This window comes from Fukomys damarensis, unplaced genomic scaffold (genome assembly GCF_012274545.1).
Source record: "Fukomys damarensis isolate Sample0158 unplaced genomic scaffold, DMR_v1.0_HiC HiC_scaffold_14, whole genome shotgun sequence".
Taxonomy (NCBI): Eukaryota; Metazoa; Chordata; class Mammalia; order Rodentia; family Bathyergidae; genus Fukomys; species Fukomys damarensis.
Window position 1 is genome coordinate 42,096,494 of NW_022900926.1, and position 11,168 is coordinate 42,107,661.

At 40.7% G+C, this 11,168-nt stretch overlaps 1 protein-coding gene across 2 annotated transcripts in view; it reads left to right on the plus strand.

Moving 5' to 3' along the window:
• Positions 1 to 11,168, plus strand: part of Agpat4 (1-acylglycerol-3-phosphate O-acyltransferase 4) — a 115,100-nt gene that overhangs the window by 4,591 nt on the left and 99,341 nt on the right. The gene's annotated exons all lie outside the window — the stretch shown is intronic.

Sequence of the window (11,168 nt, forward strand, 5' to 3'; positions counted from 1 at the left end):
AGGGGCGGGGGGAGGAGTAGAAGAGAAAAAAAGAATCATTGTACAAAGCTAGCATCACAACTCTGAAATTCAGCTTCATGTATGTTCTGATGAGGGTCCATGGCCACTGCCATGGCTGTGGGACAGAACATTAATGCTTGAATTTTTTATTTGAACAAATATTTATTGTGTATCATGTTTCAGGTGCTGTGGATACATTTATGAGCAAAAGAAGAGAGAGTTTAAATAGTTACAATTTTCAACTGTTTTGAGGGAGATTCTGATAATCTGACTACCTGATTTCTATTTTCTGCTGATGACAGAGTAGGAGGAAATATCTTTTTTTTTTTTTTTTTTTTTCATGAGGCCGGGTCTCGCTATGTACTTCAGGCTGGCCTTGAACTCACTATGTAGCCCAGGCTGGCCTGGAATTCAGTGATCCTTCAAGGGCCTCAGCCTCCCAAGTGCTCGTGTTACAGGTGTGTGCCTCCATGCCTGGCCAGGAAATATTGTAAAATAAGAGCAGTTTTTGTTGAACATTATGGTGGAGTAGTCTGTTTTCTTTTCTAGAACATACTCTTCTCAAATATTTCCTACCTGTTTTGTCTCTCTTTTGTTCCTCCAAGCTAGTTTATTCTCTTTCATTTGACTCCATTCATTCACCCATACATGCACGTTCCCATCATCCACTCATCTGTCCATGCCTTCATTCATTCAGCAAACAGGGATGCATATCATGTTACAAGTACAATGTTTTATGCATATAGCAATACATGAGAAACAGTTCTCTAAAGAAGCCCCTGGACCAGTGGGGAGATGGAATGTAGGAGGAGCCCCTATAAGCAAGGGGTGTTACTTTATTAGCTAATGACATTGGATATTATTTTATTAAATAGTTTTATACATAGATTGTGCTGGGCAGGGACAGCTAACAAGTGGTTAGCTGTTGCTTATTTTACAACTTTCTTATATTTTCCAGAGTGGTTGAGTATAAGGCTGGGAAACATTTGTTTATTCACAAAATTGGAAGAAGTGGGTTTCATGACCCTGGGGACATAAAGGAATAGAAAGCTTCTGTATTTTCTTTCTGAAAGAACAAGCTGTGGCCCCACCCGCCTCACTCAAAGTGTATCATTTTAAAAAAGAAGACTACTTGCATCAAAATTATGTGTCCATTGGTCTACTAAATTCTTTCTGTTGATTGGAGCTCATTTATCATAATGCACTGCAAATCTGTGTCTTTCCAACAGAAGCAAGATAGTTTGACCCTTTAGTCTTCAGTCATCAAAGGGGCTGTTTACCCAGTAACTCCTGGAGAGTCTAAGGCCCAACATAAAGAATGCTAAAACTTTATTGCTTACTTTCTTTTTGTTTCTTGATGTCATGAAGTGCCTCTTGGTAGAACTGTCTTGTCCTATTTAATTTCTACCTTTGGCCTTGTAAATTATATAGGCATCCTGACAAAGTTCATCTGGAAAACCACACAGTCCTCTCCTTGGCTGACCTTGGGGGGAAAAATGTGTTGCAAGTTCTGCTTTTTCTTTGGTATTTAAATCTCAGGTGTGATCAGCTCCTCCCTTCAGCACAAAGCTATTCCTGTTAACTGGTTGGCACATAAGTCTCACTCCAGGCCAATTGAGTTAGATACATGTATGATCTTGTAAGAGGACAGGTGCATTTTGGACTTCACAGTTGTTTGAAGCTGGCACCAAAATTCTTGCAGGAGCTGATTCTTCAGTCTGGAGGCTGACAGCTTGCAAAAATACTGAGAGGATGGGCCAAGCTGTAGAGAAGATGTGAATGTAATGGCTCACTTCTAATGAGGGCTTCCTTTTTGCCACTCTGTTACCTGACTTTACATTTATTAATTCATTTTATCATCAGAGCGTATAAAACTGGCATGTAGAAACTATTATCACTTTTCATTTTACAGATAGAGAAAGCAAAGATTAGCAAGATCACTGACTTAACTAGGACCATAAGCAGAGATGAGATTTGAACCCAGACCTTTCGTCCCAGAGCCCTGGCTCTGAGACACTACGTCTTCACATCTCACAGCTTCACATCTGTGGTGAATTTTTGAGTTTGTCCCCAGTGCCTAGTGCAGAGCCACACACAGAGCAGACGTACAGGAAATATTTTTAAAGTAATGAATAGATCTCTACTCTACAGACTTGCTCTTACACAGCTTTTATTCTACTTTTTAAGAGCTGGGAAATACAGAAAGGGAAGGTTTTCAGAATTTGGAGAAAAACTAAAAGCAGGGCTTAAAAAGACAAGCTATTATAGCTTTCGTGGAGTGTTGCAGTTTGGCCAGATGTGTGTTCATGGGGGAAAGGAAAGGGCCCAGCGATTATAATATCTGAATGACAATGGAGTATACAAAATAAATTACATATTAACTATTCTCAAAAATCCAATAATGTCTACCCAAGGATTGAACCTTACTGAGTCACTGGACTTAGGTGCCCTCAGGATCTGCCCTTCCTAGATCCCAAGACTGTGACAGGTGGAATTCTAGGCTTGCTTTCAACCTTTGATTGACTTTCCTCGCCAAGCTTAAATGCAGACTATTATCTGAAAAGATACTGACATGGCTTATCTCAGATAAACTTTGAAATGAGACAGGAAAAATAATTGATTGAAAAGTGAAATTTGGTTTGTTTCCCATCTCCACAGGCTCCTTGTGGGTAGTCGGTTCTCTGTGGGCTGAGGTTAACCTAGGCTGATGAAATTTTAAAGAACCAAGCACATCTTCTTCCCAGGATGCTGTAGCCAGCAACATATGATCAATTCCATCATCTAACAGTTTGTCCTGGACCCCAGCTATAAGTCATCCTGGCTTCTTTCTCCTCTTTACCCTCTTTTTGTGCCCAAAGGAAGGCCAGGTTGGAAGGCGATACAATGAGCAGCTTCTTTTTTTCAAATGTACAGCTCACAAAGCAATCCCTATCCCCACCTCTGTTTCCCTGACCTTCACCCTGCACCCCACTCGTCCTTCATAAAAGTCACTCTTCTGCATGCATAGTTCCACTAGACAGCAATTATTTCTTTGCAGCTCTACCTTTAACAGTTTTTTATTACAGTACATATTTACAATATATGAAGTTTACATTCATCTTAGTGACATGTGCACAGCACATCTTGATTCTATTTTAATCCCCTTCATCTCCTACCCACCTCCTTTCCTTCCTCCCTCCGTCTCTAGATACCCTTTCCTCATTTTCTCCATACTGTTTTCCATAATGGCTGTACTAGTTTACATTCCCACCAACAACATACGAGGATTTCTTTTTCATCGCAGCCATGCCAGCATCTGTTATTAATTGATTTCTTGATGACTGCCTTTCTTTCTGGTATAAGACGCAATGGTTTTTTTGGTAATAGCTTTGTTTTTTGTTTTGTTTGTGAGACAAGGTCTATGTAGTTCAGGCTCATGGCAGTCCTCCTACCTCAGCTTTTCAAATGCTGGAATTACGAGGGTCTGTGCATGCTGGTGTAAGATGAAATCTTAAGAGTGGTTTTAATTTGTATTTCTCTAGTGGCCAGAGATGAAAATTTTTCCATATTTATTGGCCATTTGTATTTGCTGTGTTCTTTCACTTGCCCCTTTTTGGACTGAGTCGTTTATTTTGAGAGATCTGATTTTTCTGAGTACTTTATATATTCTAGATATTAGTCTTCTGTCTGAGGAATATGTCTCTCCATCTTAATTACTGCACTGGGTTCTTATTGATGGCATGAGGTTTCTAATGGCTTCATTAGAAAGCACAGAACAGAGCAGCTGGCACATGGGGTGTTGTAGCCTGGAGAAAAGATGAGCCGCAGAGCTTAGGTAATCAGGTTTGCCTCTCTGTCCGGCCTCCCAGCCAGGCTTTCCCAGGGAGCAAAGTTTCTCAGTCTCCTCACTACTGACATCTTGGGCCAAATAATTGTTTGTTGTGGGGCTCTCCTGCACAGGGCAGGAAGTTCAGCAGGGACCCTGGTGTATACAGAGCAGATGCCAACATAGATGCTGCAGTAGTTCCCCCACTCTAGTTATGATAACAAATAATGTTTCAGAAATTGCCAGTTTTCCCCCAAAGGAACAAAGTCTCTCACAGCTGAGAAATGGAAATTCCCACGTGCAACTACTGTTCTTAGAAATTCCATTGGGTTCCTCTCTGATGTAATGCAAACCCATTTCTCGGGACTGACACAGACTCCACGTATGAAGACTGGGTGGGCCTCAACCAAAGTGGCAATTTGTTAACATTTGTAACTACTTTGAGTAGGAAATGAAAAATAATAAACTAAATGAAAAGCAAATGCGTAACCATAAAGTACTGAAATATTTAATGCCTTCCAGTAAATCTGCATGGAGCCTTATATTGTGACCTGGGTTGGTGTTGAGTTGCTGGGAACAGGGCATGGCTGGGTGGTCTGATTGGGCTGGGGACCTAGACCCTGTCCCCTGCCTGGCTGAGTCCAGCAAGCAGTTTCCCTCCCACAGAGCACATTAACATATGGAAAGGAAATTTAGAGCTGCTCCTTGTACCACCTGTCTGCTGATTCAATTCCCTGCTTGCAGAGAGTCACTGGAGCAAGTGTGCCCACCACTAGGTCCTACCAGCTGTTCACTTGCCGCCCAGCACTCTCCCCACCCCCATTGGCATCTCAAGCCTTTCTCTCTTCCCCTTTCTGTCTCAGGTGCTTCTTGCTTTGGAGGCCTACTTGACTGCCTTCCAAGCCCACCCCTATTCCTTGCAGTTTAGTACTTCAGCTCCCTGTGTCTTGGGGATCCTGGGGTTCCATAACTGCTGTGTGTTGTCTTCTTATCTTCCCATCTCTCTTGTTCCAGGACCTCAGAGATTGACATGAGTGGGATGAGTCTGTTATCCCAATGTCCTGGGCATTTCCAGAATCTTCTCCCAGCATCGTTGTATTCAGGCTACTATTTGCCTAGTGCCAGGGTGCAGGAATAAGTTAGGCTTCGACTGTATCATGTGACCTTCTTACCATTCTTTCCTGTAGTCTAGCCAGCTCCCCAGCCCCCAGGGTGGAGCCTCCATGAGTATTTGGGGAAGGAATTCCAGGTAGCTGGAGAGGAAGGGGCTAAGGAAAAGGGAACATTCCCATGCACAGTGGGAGATGTCGCCCATCCGCACACTCCCAGCTCTGCTGAAGCCCAGAATCATTCCACAATATAACATTGCATAAAACATCATGCTGTGTTCCATAAATAATAGTTTTTATTTGCCAATCAAAAATAATAATTCTAAAAGTTTGTGCTGAAATAGGACCCAAACCCTTTACACCCAGTCCAGTCATATGATTCAACTTTCAAATGAATTTTGCCAAAATTTAGCCTGCAGATCAGATCTCCATATATGAGGCTACTCAGGGATTTTAGGGAAGTAATAATTATTTCACAGTGTATAAAGGTGCCAAATCCTAAGCCTGATGTCCCACCAAATAATAGGACTGTTGTCCCCAATGACTATGAGAGATTAATGATTTTATTTGTTGACTTAATTTTTCTTTTCAAATTTTCCTTTCTGTATGTTGGCTGCGTGATTCAAGACATGAATCAAAAGGTACATTTCAAAATTTGTGTCAAGATCGTCAACTATTTATTCAAAGAAGATGACTTTAAAAAACAAAAAACAAAATTTTCAAAATGGCAGTCAGATACTTTCAGATATGTGGAGAATCTGCCAACTATTTGCAGAAAATCGTTTTCAAATGAACAGAACAATGCGAAAGTGAAACTCCTGCCACTTTGAATTATTTCTGTTGTTCTGTCCAAGGCGAATGACTTTTTAAGGAACAGAATGAACTTACAGTTTTCATCTCTGATCCTGCATTCTCAATCTCTGAGATTGTATGAGGAGACTGGGAAAATATCCCAAGGCTGGGTTAAGTAATAGCCCCTGTTGTCAAAGGCCAAGAAGTAGAAATGCTTTATTGAAGGGTGTAGGGCTTGGTTGCCCCCAAATATTTCTGGAGCCAGCTTACATGCACCAAAAAACTAGATCATGATGAGTTAGTAAACTTATCACATGTTGGTACTGTTGGGCATTTTGAGGACATGCCAGAGCAAGGGTGCTATTTTTGTGTAAAAATTAGACAGATTGCACCTAAACATCCTGTGTATATTGATGGTAACAGGTGGATTCATAGTGAGGCTGTATTTACTTCCATGAAAAGATAGAAGATGGACCTGATCTGTTTCTTTCAGTTTCTATTTCACGTCTCTTTCCTATTCTTCCTTGTCCACACTCCTTTTTATTTTATTTATTTATTTATTTATTATTTTTTTTTTTTTTTGGTTTTTTGATACAGGGTCTCACTATGTAGTCCAGGCTGGTCTCGAACTCACAGTGATCCTCCTGCCTCAGCCTCCTGAGTGCTGGGATGACAGGCATGCACCATCACGCCTGGCTTCCTTTTTAATTTCCACAAAAAGAATTTGACTTCTTATTTCCAAAGGTCCCTCCTGCCATTTTTTTATGTTGAGATTTCAACATTTTAAAATTTCTTTCTTCCAGTTGTCCATTTACTCTTTTAACAGCTTTAATGGGAGAATTAACATTTTATAAAATCCATTTTAAGTATACAATGCAATGAGTTTTGCTAAATTGTGTATTGTATAACTATGACAAAACTCAGCTAGAAATCATTCTGTGGGCCCCCAAAAGACCTTTGTACCCCTGCAATTGGTCCTCACTTGCATATCTAGCCTCAGAAAATCAGCAATCCACTTTCTCTATTGATATGCTTGGTATGTACTATTGGGCTTCATTTAGCATATTTTTTTAGCATAATATTTTTGAGGCCCATCTGAAATTTCTGTGGACCTGTGGTTTGCTCTTTGTATGAGGTATGATAAAAAATTGGTCAATGTTTAAATTTTTAAAAATTGTTACAATAAAAGACACATTGCCATTAATTCCCTTTCAAAATACTTCCCTTCACTTTGAACACACCTATCACATCATTCTTGACACTTTTTAAAGCAGCTCTGGAAGTCTTTGTTCATGAGTACCTTTAGTTGCTTTGCTTTGGCTGCCTTGATGCCCTGAATAAATTCAAAATGTTTATCTCTCATGGCCCTTTTGATTTTAGGGAAGAGCCAGAAATTGCACGATACCTGATCAAGAGAGTAAGGTGGATGAGGACATGCCCTCATGTTTTTATTTGATCCTATCTATTTAGGACATCAGGACAGTCACGAAAAGAGAGCCATGTAAGAAGACTTCCAAAACTGCTTCATAAAGTGGCAAGAATGATAGCAGAAATGTTTTCAAATAAGGAGGAATAGCTTGAGGAAGATTAACACCAATGTGTCTTTCACTGTGATGCACTTTAATTTTTTTATTTAAACATTGACTATATATATATATATATATATATTTTTTTTCTTTATCATGCCTCAGTAGTTTTGAGTAGCCATTCTTCCATGGCGAGGATATCCCACATCTTGTTTATTCATTCATCTAGTGAGAGACACTAATTTTCCTTCCACTTTACCTCCATTGCCAGCAACCCATTCAGGAACAAGTATGTTCATAGCAAAGGCTTGAGGAAGCACCAGGAGAGCTGCCTGCACTCACACTGGCTGAGGTCATTGGTCATTAGAAAGTGCAACAAGTGTTTCGGATGCATTGTTGTCGGTTGGCTTTTGGAAAAAATGGGAAGTCTCTCAGATCTAAACCTAGAGAAATGGGGGCATCAGTTTGCGACCTCCATCTCACGGGCTAATTTATCTCCCAGCCAGCATATGTACAAATGTCAGTGCTGCCTCCTGATGAGTTCAGTTCTTTTCTCAATTATTTATCTCCCCACTGATTTCATTAACTCAGTGAAGCTCTTGGCAATTTCCCAAATCTTGTTTCAAACTCTTTCTCTTGGTGTCTGCTGTATGTGGGCTGCTAGGGACAGGGAGAGCCAGCAGGCACCATCAGGAGGCCTGGTCAGCCTGCTCTATAGCTGGCTACCAAAGGAGGTGAATTCCAGCACAGGTTCTCTTACACAGCTGAGTCCTGAGTTCACATACACAGGTAATCCCAGGGAGTCAGCTCTAGCTACAGTACCAGCATCTCTCCCACCCATGGGTACTGCTGCTAGGAAGGAGCATCAGCGGAGTAGTTCTCAGGTTTTCAAAGCAGCTTTATGTGAATGAGAAAAGGAATCTTTGGTTCACTGAAGATTTCTGACGCTCTGCACAAAGCCTAATTACTCCCAATGGCGGGAGTTGCTGCAGTGGCCCGCCTGCCGCTGGTTGAGTTCTCTCAGCTCTTTGAGACCATGTGGAGGGGACCAGTTGACAGCCAGTTCTTAATGCCCTGGTTGTCTTTACCCACGGGCTATGCTATCGATCAAAGGTGAAGGTCCATCCTGCTTCGCTCACGGTCTACCCTAGGTCAGCTTAGGAGGAGCCCTTTTCCTTCCCCAAAGGGCTTAGCAGTCCTTGGAAGGCTGCTGGCTCTACGCCCTGGTAAGGGGAGCACCTTTTTCCTGCAGACTGAAGTTTCCTGGATTCTTTCTGTTCCAAAGATGCATTCATTTCCTTTTGTCTAAACAATACGCTGTGACATTACCTGGCCACTTTACTATGTGGACTGAAAGCTGACTGTGCTCACATGTTGTATAGGGCTGGTGTTCTCTTTGTTGTTTTTCTTTTGATAGCTTCTTGGGGATATGATTTACCTACCATGAAATTCACTCATTTAAAGTGTATGGTTCAGTGTTTTTTAGTATATTCATAGCTGTGCCATTACCAACACTATCTACATTTAAACATTTTCATCACTTCAAAAAGAAACTTCAACCAGTCACAGTGGTACACACCTGTAATCCCAACACTGGGAGGCTGAGGTAGGAGGACTGCAAGTTTGATCTCAACTTGGGCAATTTAGGAAGACATTGTCTCAAAATAAAAACAAAAAGGGCTAGGGCTGTGTAAAGATCCAGCATTATGAAAGAAAGAAAAGAAAAAAAAAGAGAAAGAAAGAAAGGAAGAAAGAAAGAAAGAGAAAAGGAAGGAAAAGAAAAGAAAAAGAAAGAAAGCTGTTACCATACTCAGTTACTCCCATCCCCTCCCATCTTCCAGTCCTGGACAACCACCAGTCTACTTCTTGCCTTTGGATTTGCTTATTCTGAGCATTTCATGTATACATGGTATTGTGTGACTGATATTTTTTCACTTAACATGTCTTTGAAGTTCACTTATATTGTAACATGCATTAGGAATTCATTCCTTATTTGTGACTGAAGATTATTCCACTTTAAAATCTACCATACTGTTTTTCCCTTCATCAACTGAGAACATTGGACTGTTTGCTCCTTTGTCTACTATGAGTACTGCTGTATTGAACACAGGTACAAAAGTTTTTGTGAGTACCCATGCTTCATTTCTCTTGGGTAGGTCCTTGAGAGTGGAGTTTGGGGTCATGTGGTAAATCACATATCTGAGTAACCGGAGCTAATATTTTTCATTCACTTCCCAAACCTTCTCTGAGGCTACGGAAGCCAAAGTCCTTTTGTTACTCAGATCCATGTGAAGATGTAGAATTAATGCAGGAGATGTTTATGAGTGCATACCTCAGGAAATGGATGAAACTTCTATGAGAAGCACCATTGGTCCAACCTGTAACCCTGTGCAGTACTGATATGGGCTTATCACAGGGAGTTGGGGCCCACCTAGGCCTGGTGTGTTCTCTGATGACACCAGCTATTTCTGTACTAGGCTCAGAGTGGCGGGAAGTCTGCTGGGTGGGTCATACAGTTTGAGGCTGATTCTTAGTATGAGGGCACTGGTTCTGTGAGCTTGGGCCTGGGGCTTGCAGGGCCTCCACCCACCTAGGGTCTGCTCGCATAGAAATGAGAAGATCCTGTGATCAGAAAGATCTGCAGCCAGAGGACACCTGGCCTTAGTGAGTCCACTTTTTGTTCTCTCATTTGGGTCAGTTTACTGATCTTTGAGAATTAGATTGTTGTTAAAGCTTAGATTCAAGGATTAAAGGAGTAAGTCCTAAGTCGCCTTAGCAAACCTAAGGATTTGCTAAATTATGCTGCTTTCCATGAGGACCAAATGAAACTGTACCTTGAGGTTTTGTAAGAATTCGTCTTCCTCCTTTATTCAGTCCTTAGTTATTTCATATGGTGAACAGAGGAGTGATACAGATGTAAAGAACAAAACCATAAAAGAGGATTATAAGTGACACCCAGTAGGGGCTCCATAATGTTATTTGAATGAATAGTGCATGTGTGTGTACACATATGTGTCACTTTATCCTTTCTTCAAGTTTCCAATCAGCAGTCTTATTTTATACTCTGAATAGTTTTGTAAGTTTGTTTGTTGGGAATGATAGGAGAGAAAACCAACCATCAAAGAATTTTTAGTGGCAAATGAAAAAAAAAGAACTTCCCTGAGCTTTTATTTCCTTAGCTATAAAATGGATACAGTAACAAACCACAGAGCTTTGGCAGTGTCCAGTGATGTATATGAACATACTATGTAATCTGAAAAATGCTATGTAAAATTTGAGTTCTCTTTTAACTTAAATATATTGAACAAGTGGTAAATAATATTGGTGTCATAATTGGAAAATATAGAGAAGCATAAAGAAAAAAATGAATAATTCTTGTCATCTCATTATTGCAATATATCCACCAGGAGTGTTAATTTTGTCCAACAATTTTGAAAAGCAATTTGTTAATATATAGTTGGAGGTGTGTATGTCAGAATGATACAATTCTAATCCCAGAACTCATTACTACATTGTCCATATCAGGAAAAAAAATTAGAAATAAGATCAGTGTCCATCAATGCATGAATAGATTTTGTGTGGGGGGGTACTTAGAATTAGGCACAAGACCTTCACACTGAGCTGTGTCTTAGCAGCCCTTTTTAATTTTGAGACAGGGTTCTACTAAGTCATTAAGTTACACAGGCTGGCCTCAAACTTGTGATCCTGTTACTTCAACCTCCCAGAGTGCTGGGATTACAGGTGTGTGCCACCACACCAGCTGAGAATATATTAATTTTTGATAGTTACACAAAAGGATGTTGCAATTAAAATGACTGGACCTTGGGCCAGGGATTCAGCTCAGTGGTACTGCCACATGCCCCACAGGCACAGTCCCAGGTTCAATCCCCAGTACCAAAAAAAAAAAAAAAAAAAAAAAAAAAAAAAGAGACCCAA